Source organism: Desmodus rotundus, chromosome 1, assembly GCF_022682495.2.
Source record: "Desmodus rotundus isolate HL8 chromosome 1, HLdesRot8A.1, whole genome shotgun sequence".
NCBI classification, from domain to species: Eukaryota; Metazoa; Chordata; class Mammalia; order Chiroptera; family Phyllostomidae; genus Desmodus; species Desmodus rotundus.
Window position 1 is genome coordinate 174,445,062 of NC_071387.1, and position 17,205 is coordinate 174,462,266.

Sequence of the window (17,205 nt, forward strand, 5' to 3'; positions counted from 1 at the left end):
TGTAAGTAAGCAAGTCACTTTGCGTTCTATAAAGCTCAGTTTTCTTATCTGTAAAATGTAGAGTACCTATTAATATACCTACTTTGAAGAGTCATACCATTAGAGAAAAATAGGGTAAGTCCTATAAATTAAAATAAATAAATACAGGGGTGGGGAGAGGGAGGGAGGGAGGGAGATTACTAAATCTACACAAGCTACAGGCTCCCTTCAAAAGAACAGTACCCTAGAATAAGGATCCATCATAATGATGTATGTAATTTTCCCCATTACAGATCATAACCCTTCGGTCTACCAGCAAGCGAGGGAGGTCTTGGCACTCACAGGTAGAACTGGCTTATTGAGAAGAATCACCTTCCTCACTGCCCTTTTTCTTGAGTGAAAATGCCCTCCTCACTTTTTACATAGGCTGTAAAATCAAGCTTTATGCAATGATGGACACGTGACTAGTAGCTTCCACACTAGACAGTGTAGTTCTAGACACCACCCATTGGCATGAGGCCTTTCCTCTCTCTCTTCCCAAATGCGGGTCCTCCTCAGAGCGGGCAAGGCCCTGAATCTCCTGCATTGTGGCAGGTCAATTACAGAGGTGGCTTTGTAATTAGGGTTGCTGCTAAGCTTTGGAGGAGGAGAGAGCTGTCTGTTCAGCAGATGTGAAGAGTGCTGGAGAACGTTCTTATGAGGCAAACCCCTTATATAGGCATAGTGCTCCATCTTCTCATCATCATTAACTTTTTTGGAGTATATCCCGGAAGGCGGCTGCTAGAGTGTAACTATGTCACAGAGGAGATGGTACAGTAAGACATTATCAGCGAAGAATGCCTTTGTTCCACTACATGATCAACTTCATGGCAGAGAAGGCCGTTAGGGAATGAGAGATGAGACGGGTATGGCTTGATGGAAACATATTATCAAGAGCATGGCGAACTTACCGCACAAAAAGGTAATGCAGTGGGAATGGCTGAGCAGCTAGGCAAGGGCTGCGGGGGGAGTGAGAGGGCATTTAGGAAACAAAATACCAAAGGAGAAGAGAGAGAAGGTTCTGGGGACAATTTCTGAACCACTTTGAAAACGTTTTCATATGGTTTCATAAACTTGTGCTTTATTCTTTCCAGTAAGTAGTTCAGGAATCTCTAAAACCTATGCTCTTTTATTCGCTCACCACCAACCCTTGGCGTGGGGCACTACCTACTCCCTTTCGATCACACAGCCTCGTGGGGTCATGAAGTGAAGACACTGCTAGAGAATTTAAAATGCATCCTCTGTGTCAGGTGAGACTGTAACCTTCAGAGAAGAAGGTGGTTTTAAGTCCCTTACCATTGTGTACAGTTCCACCAGTTTCTGATTTAAAAGGAAAAACCATCTATTCATTAAAAATGTTACTTTTCTCATAAGTTGCTCCTTTTTATGAACAAAGAATGATCACAGCTGCGGGAGAATATCTGTGGAGTGAAAAGTATATCTAGCTTTATGGTAGTTCTAACCCAACAATACCAAGATATTGAGGTAGCTCACTTTTGTATTTCTTTGTATAAAATTTAAGCAAAAGTCTTGGGAGAAGAAGAAGACAGACAGACACACATATATATGTATGTATCAGAGCAACAATCTTGAGTTCAAGACTTAAACTAGGCTTTGCTTCAATGTAGCTATAAAGAGTACAGAATACATAGATGATTGGGGAAAATGAGGTTTCATCCCACATCATAGCAAAATGTCACACTCAGCTTTTTGAAAAACGGAAGTCACTTAAAACTCACTTTCCTTAACCAAGAGTTAAACCCAGGAAACTTACACCACTGTCCCAAGGCAGGAGAAGACAGCCAGAAGATAGCACATGGGAATTCAGGCAAGGTGTTCCAAGTAGCTCTCTGACAGGCTGAATAGCATTAATCAGGGGAGCCAGGAGGTTTCCTTTTAGGAGAATATTTAGAACATGATAAACTTCTTGGAAACCATCTTGCAAATCTCCATGGAAGTCAAGGGGTAACAAAAAGAACGACAAAGCTTTCTCAGTCCTCTTCCACGTGTACTGTCACTGGGCAGGAAACACAGTTTCCAGGACTGATCATTGACAGGGCAGTCAACCTTAAGAAAAAGCTGCATCTCAAGCCCTCCCGTTGGCCAGTTTGGTGTTCTGTTCCTGCTCCTTCTCACTGTGTGGATTTATTACCACCAGATTACCAAGACACAGAAGCTTTATGTTCCCCATGTCCCTCTCAACTTGTACCTGTATTTGGTTTGATGAATTACTTTAATATATACTAAAGGGTTGAAAAATAAAAAACAATCTATGCCAATCAGTAGAGCTTTAAAAAGAATTCCTGTGGCTCAGCTTTGTTTGACTACAGCGGGAAATTCACCTGTGGTCTAAAAGTACGAAGTAGAGTAATAATGTAGATGCTAAGCTCTGATTAAACCAAAGTCATTGCCAGCTGGGCTTATCTCGGAGCAAAGTGAGCCAAGTATCTCCAGGTATTCTGTGTCTTCTAGTTCCACATCTCAAAGTGCCAGAGGATGAAGCAGTCAGACAGCCAACCTGGCCCACAAAGATGCTCATGGCTGGAAGACACTTGGAACTCAGATCTCATGGCTCTTGTCCCCTCTGTCTACCTTACTCCTATTCAGGGCTATCTCAGGGGGCATTTGGATAAGAAGATGCATCCTGGAACGGGGGCCCATGTTGTTCTAATTTGAGCAGCGCAGCTAACCGATGGCCTGACCAGAAACATCTTCCCCTGACGTGGACCACCACAGAGATGGAAACCCCCTATTTCAGCCCCTTATTGAGACGAGTCCTAGAAGACTTCTTTTTGAAGGCAGGAAGTGGGTTAAGTGTATTATATGCTATTAGCAGATAATGACAATTAGTGTAGCCACACATATCACATTATCTGGTCTCTATACCTAAGAGCATTTGTCAGGAGAAGAATAAAGGTTGACTTGGGGAGGGAAGCATGCAAGTTAAGGGCCATAAAAGTCCTAAAGCGGGGATGTCCGACTTTTGGCATCTCTGGGCCACACTGGAAGAAGAATTGTCTTGGGCCACACATTAAATACACAAGCACTAATGAAAACTGATAAGCAAAAACAAGATTTTAAGTAAATTTATGACTTTGTGTTGGGCAGCATTCATAGCCATCCTGGACCACATGTGGCCCACAGGCCATGGGTGGGATGCTCCGTCAGAGTTCACCTCAGCGGATACCTGATTCGTCTGTGGGGAATGACAATCTAAAATTAAGCCAGCTTTGAGCTCTCATGGCAGTCACTGCCTTCTGACAACCTCCACCCAGGCATCTGGCTGCTTAGGGAGAGCAGAAAACTGACACATCTTCATTACGTTAATTATGACAAGTCATTATCCGCACAGCTATACATCCAGAGGGAAACACTGTTTATGAGAGTTGAGATCTGCGCTATCTCTGTAGGCTATGCACAGTAAGAACTCACTTCACACAGGAGAAACCAAGGAATTCCGTTCCCATTCTTAAAACCTTTTCTGCAGCCAAAAAGATACTCCTAGTGCTCATCTCTAATAGGCTAGGTTCTCACAATTTGTGTAATTACCTGGCCCACTAATGAGTCTTTCTAAACTTGGAAAGTTCTGCGTCTTCCAAGAATGGTACAAGGGACTTTGACCTACCTGTACACACATGAAGCCCTCACTCCACTGCTCTCTGCTGCTTCTTCCTTCACATGCTGGAGCTTCCTCTCCAATTCCCTAAGTCATTTCTTTATTTTTCTTTCCAATAGCTTTCTAAAATACTTCTCTAGTCAGAAGATGGGTAAATAATACCTGTGAATGTTGCCTATAACAAAATGCCCATAATCTTTCCTGATTCCAGCTACCCGTCTACTACCATGTCTGGACTCCACGAAGCTGGAAACGCTGCCATCACAAACCCCTCTCCATCGTGTGTGGTGTCGGTTCCTCGCGTTGACGTACGCCGTCCATTTCGGGCCTCAAGGTGGGCCTTTCCCTCCCTGTCTCCTTTGGTCTTAATAGCACTACCCAATAGAAATACAATGTGAGCCACGTCTAAGTTTAAATTTCCTATCAGTCACATTAAAAAGGTAAAAAGAAATGGATGAGATTAACTTCAATGACATACTTTATTTAGCCCAATCTATCCAAACATCAATATATAATAAAGATATGACAATTAGTAGTGAGATACTTTACCTTTTTTCCTATTAACTTTTCTGAATCCAGTACATGTTTTTATATTTATAGCACATCTCAATTTAGATGATTATATTTTCTTTGGAAGTACTTGGTCTATAGCTTCATAGAATTTACAAAGTAGATTTGCATACCCAAGTTGTTCCACACTTTTATTTTTTAATTTTTATTGTTATTCAATTACAGTTGTATGCCTTTTCTCCCCATCCTCCACCCCACCCCAGCCGAACCCCCCTCCCTCCCCCACCTCCACCCTCCCCCATGATTTTGTCCATGTGTCCTTTATAGTAGTTCCTGTAATCCCCTCTCCTCACTGTCCCCTCCCCACTCCCCCCTGACTATTGTTAGATTGTTCTTAACTTCAATGTCTCTGGTTATATTTTGTTTGCTTTTTTCTTCTCTTGATTATGTTCCAGTTAAAGGTGAGATCATATTGTATTTGTCCCTCACTGTCTGGCTTATTTCACTTAGCATAAGGCTCTCCAGTTCCATCCATGCTGTTGCAAAGGGTATACTCACAGACACGTCCACTAAAGCAAGGGACATAAAGGAAAGAATAAACAAATGGGACCTAATCAAAATAAAAAGCTTCTGCATGGCTAAAGAAAACAGCATTAAAATACAAAGAGAACCAACAGTATGTGAAAACATATCTGCCATTGATACCTCGGACAAGGGCCAAGTTGTTCCACACTTAAAAGTTTTACAATAACTGAATCAGTATCCGTTTTAATTTTAAATTAATTAAAATGTTTTAAAAATCAGAGAAATCAGTTCTCTCTAAAGCCATTCTCATGAGAGGCTGCTTCTTCCTCTGCACTCCCTGAATTTCAGAATCAAATGGTAGTGTTGCCATTTCTCCTTGTTCATGAATGACCCTTCCAGTATACCTGTACAGCGCCCTTCCTCACTGAAGCTCGTGCCATCTTCTCCCCTTCGTCATCTCCTGTGACCTCCTCGTCACTCCCCTATATCTGTCAGCCTTTGGCATCTGGTCCCCTCTCGTCCTCACCACCTCAAGTCATTTCAGTCTCTGGATAATCTCTCTGTTGTGTGAAGTCCCAACCAGCACCTGGCCTCAGAGTTTGCTGACTCCTAAATTTCCGTGACCTTCCATTCCTTTCCATTTCAGCAACCCACATCCACAGCTACCCTCTAGACTTTGTCATAACTCTAAACCACTTCACGTCTCAAACCAAATGCTCTCCCCATTCCATATCCACAGTCCCCTAACCCCCTGGCCCTTCTATTCCTCTGACTATATAGAAACAGCCCCTGGAGACCTCCCTTTCCTCCCAGTCCACTGTCCAAACTCCTGTCCTCCCAGCACAGCGAGAGGTTGAGGAGAGAGTTCCTGCAACTAGACTCTCCGAGGTTGTACCTAACTGCTGCCCCTTACAAGCCATGTGGCCTTGGGCAGATTATTTGACCTTTTTGCCCTTGGCTGTGCCCCTGTCTAAAATAAGGTTAACAATCTGTGAAGTAGGTTCTGTGAGAATCAAAAATAAAGCACTTAGTATCGTGTAGCCATTATATAAATTTGTTAAATAAATTTCTACACAGCCAGGGTGAAACAATACTCTCCCCAGCATACCGGACTCTCCTCTGCCTTTGTACTCCTGCCCCGCCCACCAGGCAGAACCACATCCAGATCACAGCTGCTGTCTGCCTTCTGATTGTCTCTGGCAGCATTTTCAGCCGGTATACAGAAAGAGTTTTTAAAACATGCAGTACTTGACTATTTAGTCAGGGGCCCTGACCTCTTTTCCCTTAGACTGTCAAATACGAAAATGCACCCTGGCTGCCATAGCACAGTGGATTGAGCACAGGCTGTGAACCAAAGGGTCACTGGTTTGATTCTCAGCCAGGGCATACACCTGGGTTGTGGGCCAGGTCCCCAGTGGGGGCCATGTGAGAGGCAACCACACATTGACACTTCTCTCCCTCTCTTTCTTCGTCCCTTCCCCTCTCTCTAAAAATAAATAAATAAAATCTTTTAAAAAAGAAAATGACAACCAACACAACAATAGCTGTCTGGTGTGAATGAATCAAAATTATACCTATTTTTTGTCACATGAGGAAAAAAATGTATTTTTGGTGTGCCACAGAATTTCAGTAATTAGTTTATGTGCCATGCATGGGATAAAAAAGCCTGAAAAATCACTGGTCTCTACCCAGACAACTAAGTTCCACTGGAGAACTCTGGCCGAGCAGCTAAGTCGGTGCGACCACAAATGCTAGGTCTGTCAGCTCCTGCCTGAGCAATGCATTCATCTCCCGTCAGTTCTCCCTGCCATTCACCACCCCTGCCAGGCTTTTCCTGGTCAGGACAGAAGGCTGCGAAGGCCAGGGTGAGCCCTGGCAAATCTCTAATGAGAAATGATTGAAGAGCTGAATACTAATTGGTTTGCGTTTTTTGTTTGTTTTTGCTAGATTTCAAACTGTAGTAACAGTTTTGTTATGGGAAAATGTAAATGGCCTCTGCCCAGTCTAAGTCATCTCTAGGGGGTCAGACTGCCCATGGTCTCAAGGAACTGGGATGTTATAGTCGGAAGAGAGCGGCAGGACAGCAAAAGCAACTTACAGGAGACATGAAAATAAAGCTGAAGGAAGAAAGGAATTCCCTTAAGAAATGAGGCACTTAGAAGCCAAACTGGGCAACCTCAAAAGAGAGGGGTCACTGTCCCTGCTATTAAGCATGGTGTAGTAGGGTGAATAATACCCCCAAAGGTGTCCACACCCTAAGCCCCAGAACCTGTGACTGTCACCTTATAGGAAAACAGGGAATTTGCAGATATAATTAAATTAAGGATCTTGAGATAGGGAGAATATCCTGCATTATCTGGTGGGCCTCAAGGGCAATCACAAGTGTCTATATAAGAGGGAGGCCCAGGGAGCGTTGATGTTGAAGTCAGAGCTGTCAGACAGAAACGAGAGATCAGGATGATGTGAGGAAGGGGTTGACTGTGAGCCAAGCCATGTCAAGGCAGCCTCCAGAGGCTAGAAAAGGCCAGGAAATGGATTTTCCCCTAGGGCCTCAGTAGAAACCAGCCCTGCTGATACCTTGACGTTAGCCCAGTAAAATGGATTTTTGCATTCTGAACTGCAGAACTGGGAGAGACTAAATTTCTGTTGTTTTAAGCCAACAAGTTTGCAGTAATTTGTTGCAGCAGCAGCAAGAACCTAATACACACAGATAGTATGGGAATCGTCAAGTGCTACGGAGCATTTCCAGGTGACAGGTCTGGCCTGTGCCATGGGGGAACACACTCAGGTTCGGTCATCAGGGTCTCAGCCCTGGTGCTGAGGCCAGCCCACAGAGGCCGGTCATCAGGACAGCCCTGGGTCAGGGCAAGCCAGGGTTCGTCGATCTCCAACACATGGTGCCTCCTAGAAGGAAGCAGCCTGTTCAGAGGGAGTAGTGAGTAGGACTTGTCTGAAAGCAGATGCTTTAGGTGCTCCTAGAATTAATTGATTTTTTCACATATCTCTACCTACTGGGGACCCTGTGGGACCAAGTGGGATGGGTTATGTCAGAAAATAAAATCTCTATATAGATTTCTTAGGGGTTGAATTGTGTTCCTCTAAAATTCACGTGTGGAAGTCCTAACGCCCAATACTTGAGCATATGACCCTATTTGGAAATAGGGTCATTGAAGATGAAATTCACTAAGATGAGTGAACCTCTACTTCAGTATGACCAGTGTCCTCTTAAAAAGGAAAAATTTGAACCCCAAGACACAACAGAACATCACACAAAGACGGGTTGAGCTGGCACAAGCCAAGGAGCCACCGGAGCTCAGAGAGGCCTGGAGGAAACTCTTCCCTGAAGAGGAAGCATGGCCCTGGTGACCCCTTGACCTCAGGTGTCTCATAGTTCTGGCCGTCAGAACGATAGACAATAAATTTGTTGTTGAAGCCATTCAGTTTGCAGTTCTTCGTCTAGCACACAAAATTCTGCAGGAAAGAATAAAGAAAAGGCATGAAATCTCCCTGATTTAATAGACAGTGCTGGCTCAATGCTGGGTAAAGAAAGAACAGGCCTAAAGGAAGGAGCTGGTTAAAAACATTCAAGCTCAGCCTGGCCTGCGTGGGGAGGAGAGGAGAGAGGACAATTCAGGGGGAAATGCACCTCCCAGCTGGAGACGAAGACAGAGAGGGTTGTTTCTGCTGTCTGATGTGGTCACATCCCGTGTCTGGAGGTCACTGGGGTATTCATGAGACCTTGGGCACGAGCTGCGAAAGCATCAACCTCAGCTTTTGCTTGGGAATATAAGGGTGATTCTCAAGCTGAAGCAACTGTGGGCACAAAACAAGCAGTTCACGTGTCCAAGGAATTCCAGAGCGGGAGCCAGAGCCGTGGTGGCGGTGCCTGGCCTTCTCTGTCCATTCCTCTGGGCACAGGGCCCACAAGCAACAATGCCCTGGGACCTCTCAAGGATGAAGATCTTGAGAAAAGCTGGGACAGCGGAGACTATGAGGAAATCACACATCTGTACTTTATTTATAAGTTCCTTGCAAAACGCCTCACGTCCAGTCACAGCACACCCGTTTTATTTGCCCAGCTCTGCTGAGAAGGTGCTGTTATACATGGCAGGAAACTTGCTTATGCCAGTGAATGGCAGGTTTACCACCGCAGCTCTAAGAGGGGGAGGAGCAGTTTATATTGAGAATGAGAAGAATTTTTGTCTCACAGAAGAGAAAGCCGACTTCCCAACTGGGTTAGAGGCTCCCTGAAGGAGGGAGAGAGCTTCAACAAGCCCCTGGCTGTCCTCCCCGGGTTCCTGCCCACGCTTGTGGGAGGAAGCCTGGGGGGGTGTCGGGTTGCCTGTCAGCCCCTGGCCATCTCTGGCATGGCCATACCCTCCCCCTTAGCTTGCAGGCTCACAGGGCAGGAGCCATCTGCTCTTGCTTTTAGAAGAGGCCCCAGAGGTTCCATAGTGTTCACTGATGGAAGGAGCAACACTAAGCCATACAGACTTGTAATGATTGGCCCAGAGCTGCCATCCTTTGTGGGATGTCCAACCTTTTGGCATCTCTGGGTCACACTGGAAGAAGAGTTGTCTTGGACCACACATTAAATACATTGTGACACATAATCATACAAAACAAATCTCATAATGATTTAAATTTATGATTCTGTGTTGGGCTGCATTCATAGCCATCCTGGGCCGCATGCAGGCTGTGGGCCACAGGTTGGACACCCCAGTTAGAGAATCAAACACAAGGAACAACCCTTGACTACAGTCAATTCAGGATCAGGGTGGAGAATTCTTCACAAAAGCTTCATTAACCCAATCCTTGATGGGCCGCAGGTGAGGGAAATCTGGGACATGAGAGTTTGGTCCAGAGAATATTTTAATATTTGGGACTTATTTATTGTGTAATTCACATGCCAGAAGATACTGTCTGGTCCTCTGGTATTTAAAACATTCTAACTCAGGTCCCCTTTCCCACAAAGCCTGCCCTTTAGGGCAGTGGTCCCCATCTTTTTGGCCCCAGGGGCCAGTTTTTCCATGGATGGGGGGCGGCAACAGGAGGCGGAACTCAGGTGAGCTTCCCTCCTTGCCAGGTTCCTTGGGGACCTCTGCTCTAGGGGGCTGCATTCCCAAGGTCACTACCAGCCCTCAGAGTTCTGTTCTCAGAAAACCCTCCACCTCTTAATGGGTCTCCCTTTCCCGGCTGTTCCCCTGGAAATCAGTCCTTTTCCCCTGAATTCCCCGGCAACTCTGCCATTGCCAACACTAAAAGCCGACCACAACAAAACCACCACTCACCCAAGCTGTTAGCACATGCAGCCTATGGTTGCAGGAGTTCAGAGGGGTTTGTCATGTGGCAAACAACAGATCATTTTAAAACGACTACTAAACATCCCTGTTCTTAAAAGCAGTTGCCCACTCCTCCGTGGGGAAAACCTCAAGGTGCATCTCCTCCACGGGCTCCAAGCTCCTCTCCATGATGCTCCACCTCACACACAAGCGTGTGCCCTGTGACACCCCACCTCCTCCAGGCCCTCCAGCACATCCCCATCCTTCCCCAGGTGGCTCACGAAGGTTTTCCTACAGGAGGACAATGAGCTCCCTAAGGTGTTTTCTGGTGCCAAATAGTGAGTCATCCACCCCAGTACTGTTCAGATCTGGTTTAAACTGCCCCCTTGGTTTTTTTGGGGGGGGTATTCTTCTCGTTTTCCCTCTTTTTAATAACCAATCAGTGTGATTCGTTCTATTTCTTAGCTTCCTGCTGCATTTGGCTCAAGTTGCTGCTATAAATAACCTGCTCTGACTCACCTACACTATGCATTTTGCTTTACTTCATGTTTTGACAAATCCTGACAAAGTTAAAAAGAAATATGAAGCTACCAACTGCCTCCACTTCAAACTTATCTTAAAAAGTTAAATTTACTCTTGTTAATAACAACCCAGGAAAGGGGTACTTATAAAAATCAGTAAATCCTTTTTTCTAAAATGGCAAAAAAAAATTTTTTTTCACTTTCATTCAAAAGTAGTTGTACAGAGAATTGAGCTATTAAATGACTAACAACTTACTTTTCTTCCAATCCAGGAACAACATGGGAACCTATAAGTGGTTTCACACAGAATTGGACATTCCCCCCGGTGCCCTTAAATTTATTGCACCTCATTTAAATTTTTAAAAGCAGGGAAGGTAGGGGAAGCATGTTTGTGCTAATGGTGGGCTGATTGGCACCAGTCGTGGCCTGGGAATTCCGCAGTTCTGATTCCAACTCTTCCCTGCTCCCCCCACCTCCCTCAGAGGGGACCGGGGTCCCCTGGACTCCATACACTCTAGCCATTGCCTTAAAAAGTGAATTCTATTTGAGTGGACGTAACAGATCTAGTGAAAAGAACAGACATATGAATATTTGATTTCTGGCTCTGCCATTTTTAGCCATATAAGTTTGTATAAATTATTTAGCCTCTTTGAGACTCAATTTCCCCATTCACAGCTTGGATTTGTTAAAAGATTTATCAAAGAATTCAAAATAAATAAAAAGGATTACCAAGTGTTCATTTAGTGTAGCACTATGTTTGCCTCTCTATTGTCTGGGATATTTTTTTACTCTGTCAAGGCAGAATTTTTTTTTATTGTTGTTCAAGTACAGTTGTCTCTATTTTCCTGCCACCAGTTTTTGTCCAGTAGGGGTTGACGGGGTGTCTCAGAATACTTGAGAGTCAGCTTTCTGGGAGAGCGTTCCTACCCTGTTGTCCTTAAGCACTGAGGAATCCTTACTTTTCTATGAGGCTTGATACCTGGGTTCCTCCCCTGTTGAGCATCAAAAGGTCTGAGAGAAAACTGTGGAGACCAGACTTCTGCATATCACCTGAGAGAGGTCAAGCACTCTAGGTCGGAGCTCCCAAGTGTAGCCCACAGACCCTCCAGGGTCCCTGAGAACCTGTCGGTTGGCCCATGAGGTTAAAATTCTTTTCATAATAATATTAAGACATCATTTGTCTTCTTCGCTGCTTTTGACATTTGCGAAAGCAACAGTGGGTGACAGTGCCGGCACTGGAACACAAGCCAAGGCAGTGGCACCGAGCTGTACCAGTGCTCTCTGCACCCTTCCCCGGCACGCACTCACGGTGTAAAAAAATGTGTTTCACTTTAAAATCTCCTGGATAACTCAGTAAAGAACAGCACTTTTAGTAAATCTCGATCGCCAGCATACATCTTTTTAATAAGCTTTGTGTCAAAATCAGAAGTGAGCATAAGGCACGTCTGTCCTACGGCTGTCTCAAGGAAAAGCACCGGCACTACTGAGCTGCCCGCGGAACTGGCTGCTCTCCTCGGGGTGCGGCGTCCGCACTTGCAGGAATGACCGACAAAGTGGTCGGTGGACATTTTCTCCACAGCAAACCGAGTGAGCCTGTCACTTCAAGGAAACCTGACAGTGTTAGCAAGTAGAAAACATTGAGCTCTCATGCAAAAATAGAATTTTGGAAAACGCTTCGGCCTTGACAACTTCCAAACACTTAGACTTTTCTGACGTAAATAATTGTGATTTTTCTGATATTACATAACAAAATGTGCCAACATTTGAAAGAGCTGTATAATATTTTCCAGTACCTTCCAAATAATCAATGTGGGACGCTACAAAGCCATGTATGGATAAACTAGATCCATTCAAAGTGCAATGTAGCCCTATTTTTAATTGTAATGTACATAGGACAAAAATTCAGGGATGTGTCCTCAGATTCTACATGGTGAGTAACCTTTAAAAAACTACCTCTATTGAGATGTGGGTTGGTATCTTTTTAAAGAAACCGTATTCACAATTATCTAAAAAGACTAATGAAATACTTGTCCCTTTCCCAACTACATACATGATTAAGTTCAGATTTTCTTCACGTGCTTCAACCAACACAACGGTTTGCAGCGGAGTGAATGCAGAAGCAGGTGTGAAAATCCAGTTGTCTTCCTCTAAGCCAGGCATTACAGAGATTTGTAAAAATGTAAAGCAATGCCATTCTCACTAAATGTTTTGTTTTGGCTAACACAGTTCTTTTTCATAAACATCTGTTACTTATGTTAATATGTAATGGATTTATTACTGTTAGTCTTTTTCAACTGGATTTACTGGGGTGACATTGGTTACCAAAATGATGCAGGTTTCAGGTGCCTAGTTCTATACCACATCACATGCATTGTTGTTATTCTTAAAGAAACAAATATTCTCTAATGTCTTTTTTAATTTCAAATATGGTAAAGACTGACATCAAGTAAAAGCTCTTTGGAATCCCCAGTACTAGGTGATAGTACAAAGGGAACTGAGACGAAAGCAGGAGGCCTGCAGACGGCTTTGTTTACACTGTGAGGAAGGACCGAGGCAGGTTAGAAGACAGTCACACTGGTATTCCAGGGAGCCTGGCTACCCTCAGGCCCCTGTCTGTAAGTAAGGGTACTTGACCTTCATACCGAAGCCTCCCTAACACAAGGTCTGTGTATAGAGCTCACTGGTCCTCTGCAGCGAAGCATAATCATCCTTGTGGGTAAGAACCATAAGCACATACATGCTTTTGTGTGTGCTGAGTACCTAACCAATGGTAAACACTTCGTATCACAGATTGATTTGCATCAGGAAAATGCATCTCCTACGGAGCTATATTCTCCTGGAGACTTGTGGTTGGTGGCAGCGCTTACACAGGCTGGGATAAAGCACATTATGCCTGTCGGAAAGGCCCGTGAGGAAAGGGGAAGACTCCTACCTAGTCAGCCAGACCAACGCAATTTGACTTCTTCATTCTAGAGTTGCAACCAGGTTCCCCACATCCCGAGGGCACCGCGTGTCAGCCTGCAGCACACTGACACAGCCCCCACAGGCACAGCAAACAGGGAGGAGGCCACTGGGTTTAATGGTCTTGTATTCGAATGGCACTTCAAATGGCCTTTTCAAATCATGTGGACCTGTCACGGGATTCTCACAGCACCACTGCTAGGTAGGGTAGCCATGATCACCTGCCATTAACCAATGAGCACGTAGGCGAGAGAGACGAGATCACCCACCTGTCCATACGACAGCGTGGAGCACGTCAGTCCTGGGAGCCAGGTCTCCTGACTCCCAGCACGGTGCTCTTCCCACTTCCCTGTGGGAACTCTAACCCTGCTTTCATTTTGGTTTGCAAGGGGGCAAGGAGAAGGCCAGCAGCCACCTTTGCTCTCACATTTTTGTTTCTTGCTCTAATTCTTTGTTCATAAGCAAGAGTAGTTCATTTTTAAATAATTACATCCTTACCTGGAATATTTTCATCTTTAAGAACGTCCAATAGGTCTCTGAGATTCCTTATGGATAGCCCTATAAATCACAACTCAAAACAACTTGTCCAGAAACACGTAAACATCACGCTGTGGAATAGTAATGTAATTAATTGCCTGCTCTTTTACGTCTTACCTAGTAATACATGTCCAAGTGCTGAAGTTGTAACGTATAGAGACGTATATATTCAGGCAGTCCATGTTCTCATATTTTCCAGATGTAAGATACAGGTCAAGTCTGGAAAGCACTTTCCAAAAATACTTTGCTGTTAGAAAATATATAGGAGCTAAAAAACAAAATTCCCGAATTTCAGGGCTTCCTGCTGGAGCTCACTTGCTGTTTCAGGTCTGGAGTACTGAGTTGGGTCTGAAACACCAGCTGTAGGGAGTGCAGGGGGAGGGCCTCGGGGGCTCTGTGCATAAGACAAGGGTGTTTATAAACAGGCTCGCTTGTTTTTGCTCCCAGCCTAGCGTTACACCTGAAGACAATCTGGATGCATTTTTTCAAAACCATGTGGGGGATTCTAAGCAGGGACAGATCTGTACTCAGATTTGAGATCCCACCCTCGTCGCAATCAAGTTATGACTGTTTCACTGGTGGTTTCCTCACCTCCACAAACCGCAGGACCAGAGCTCATAGAGTCCACTCACCTGAAATTAACTCCCATTCAGCCCTCAGGCCCCCCAGAGACACCCAGCTAGTGGAGGTCCCCTAAGACCTGTGGTTCTCTCGTTTCATGAATGTACGTTAAAACAAGGAATGCTGGACTTGAAGCAGGGCTGTCACTTTAAATCCCAAGGTAAATAGTTTGCAGTTACCGATGGAGAGGTCCCTTCTGGTCTTCACTCCTTATTTCATCTTCTGATGATGCCTAAGGCCCATCAGACAAGGGGCCTCTGAGGAAGCCAAGATAACAGGGTCCCGGAGCTTCCCTGCTGCTGATTTCCCACTCTGGGAAGATGGGACAGGCCTGGGAGGGCTCATGCTAATCATGCAGCTGTTTCTACCATACTTCCCAGCTGTTGGAAGCAGAGGCCCACTTGTTAATGCCTCTTAAAATTTTCCCAGCAGCTTTTGGATGTTGTTGATGCTAAGCTTGGCCAAAGCATAATTAGTGTATTCTGAGACGAGGCTTTTGAAGTCAGACAGGCCTAGGTTAAAATCCCAACTATATCCTCTATCTGGCACTTGCACAAGCTACTTAGCTCCCCTGAGCCTCAGCTTGCTCATCTGTAAATGGGGAACAAAATTCTCATTTGTGAGGGTCAAAAGAGATATTTTATGTAAAGTTCCCAGGACAAGGTCTGGTACATGAACATATTTCCTTTGCCTTCCAAACCACATGACATTCACTTATCCAGCAGAAGCTATTTCACATAAGCTCCGAAGAGTCAAGACTTACAGCCCCAGATACAACCCCGTCCTTGGGAAGCAGAAGGATATAGACAGAAGTCTGGGAAGATTAGCTCTGCCAACCACAGGTTATACCAATGGCTCTTAAGCTGGCTACATGTCGAAATCACCGGGAGAACTATGGAAACATATCACTGTGGTTCCTACCCTCAGAGATTCTGATTTAATTGTCTAGGCCAAGGCTTCTGTATTTTAAAGGCCACACACATGGTTCAAGTACGTAAAAGACTGGGTTCTGCTTGAAAAGTACCTAGGTTACCCCAGAGGGGAATTCGACTTTGGTCTCTTCTCTGCAGATGCCCCTGTCACCTGTGAGAGGTTGATTCATATTAATGTTTGTTTCCTTGGGACTGGCAATGACTCTAGCCAGCCATTACTAGAGGAAACCTCGCTCTAGTCATTTATTCACATTCTGAACTTTAGAAGCCTCAACCACCTCCTGATCTTGTGTCGAGCACCCTCGCTGCTCAGGGCCAGGTGAGGCGAGGACGGGCCTCACTCTGATTCTGGTTCTTTCTGTTATGTTTGTCTTGGGACATTTGGGCTCCAAATATGAGGTCCTGCTTTTACCTATAATTTATTTACCTATCAGTACTCATTCCAACAACAATAATTGGTTAAACTCTAAAACATTCAAGCAAAGAAGAAAGCATCTTTTATAGTCCTGTCTCCTCAAATGAGAACTAGGTTGCTTAAGAAAATGTAGAGAATTTCCAGTTTTATTCTCTAGACTCATGTGCCAAGCCAGGAGGATAGGGAAGAGGGGGTAAGGGAGGCTTGGTGGAAGGACAGGGGCAGCTGAAGGAGTAAGAGCCTGTTAGGAAGCAAGTTTCCAGACAGCCGCGGCCTGCGGTTCATGCTCCTGGAGCCCTGGCGGGAACAGCACCATCTGGGCAAGAGGTGAGGAAGCACCAGTCAGGAGAATGTCCTGGCTCCTTGCAGATGTTCCTCTAGGGATCCTGGTTACCTGAAAATCACTGGTGGCTGGGCCGTCCAGTGAGCGCTGCCACCTCCTGGAGAAGGCACTACTCTGCTCCCACACCACTTCTTTGTAAAGCATGTATCAATCACAACCCAATTCACAGAGGAGGACACAGAGCCTCTGAGAGGCAAGTCACTCACCTCAACCAAGGTTGAGTCAAATCCACATCTTCTAGCTCAGTGTCTTTTCCAGGGCCCCATGCAGGATTAAAATGATGCTTTTATTCTTGAAAGCATACACTTCCTTCACAGTAGGATACACTTCCTTCCCAGTGAAAGTAACTAAAAACGGCTCCTATGAAATCACAGTGGAAGGCTGGCCCAGTATCCTTGGCTGGATTTCCAGGGTCCGACTGGGTTCTCTGATCAGCTGACAGTTTAGCTAATCTGACTGGGCTGAAATAGACTCGCTTTCTTCCTCAGTGAAATATATTCATTGTTTGCTCTCAGACTTCGTCAGCAGAGACTTGCCGCATGGCCTTCTTCTCCTTCAGGCCCGGCTCAGGTGGCTTCCTCTCAGACTCAAACCTAGTCTTCCCCACTGGGTCCCGCAGCATGTAGGCACCTCTTCGTGAGTTTATCCTTTTTCTCTGGGTTCTCTTTCAACTTGCCTGCAACAGCTCTCTGCTCCTGAAAATAGCAAGGCTCTCTCATCCTGGCAGAAGGGAGAAGTGCACCCACCTCTCTCACACCCTCTCTTGAATGTTAGACTGAGAGACAGAAAGGCCCCAGCAGGGCCACCCAGGCCGACAAGCTTTCAGAGAAGTCACAGTTCCAAGTCCTGAGTACAAAGCCTTCACCCACATCGGTGCAGTGAGGCAAGGAGCTAGACACCCCACCCCACCACCACCAATGCCTC

At 45.2% G+C, this 17,205-nt stretch overlaps 1 long non-coding RNA gene across 1 annotated transcript in view; it reads right to left on the bottom strand.

The window, feature by feature from the left end:
• LOC123478495 (uncharacterized) overlaps positions 1-16,826 on the bottom strand; it is a 180,475-nt gene extending 163,649 nt beyond the window's left edge. The window contains exon 1 of the long non-coding RNA XR_006653704.2: positions 16,488-16,826. This is a non-coding gene — a long non-coding RNA (uncharacterized lncRNA). The remainder of the gene's footprint in view (positions 1-16,487) is intronic.
• Between the last annotated feature and the right edge of the window lie 379 nt (positions 16,827-17,205).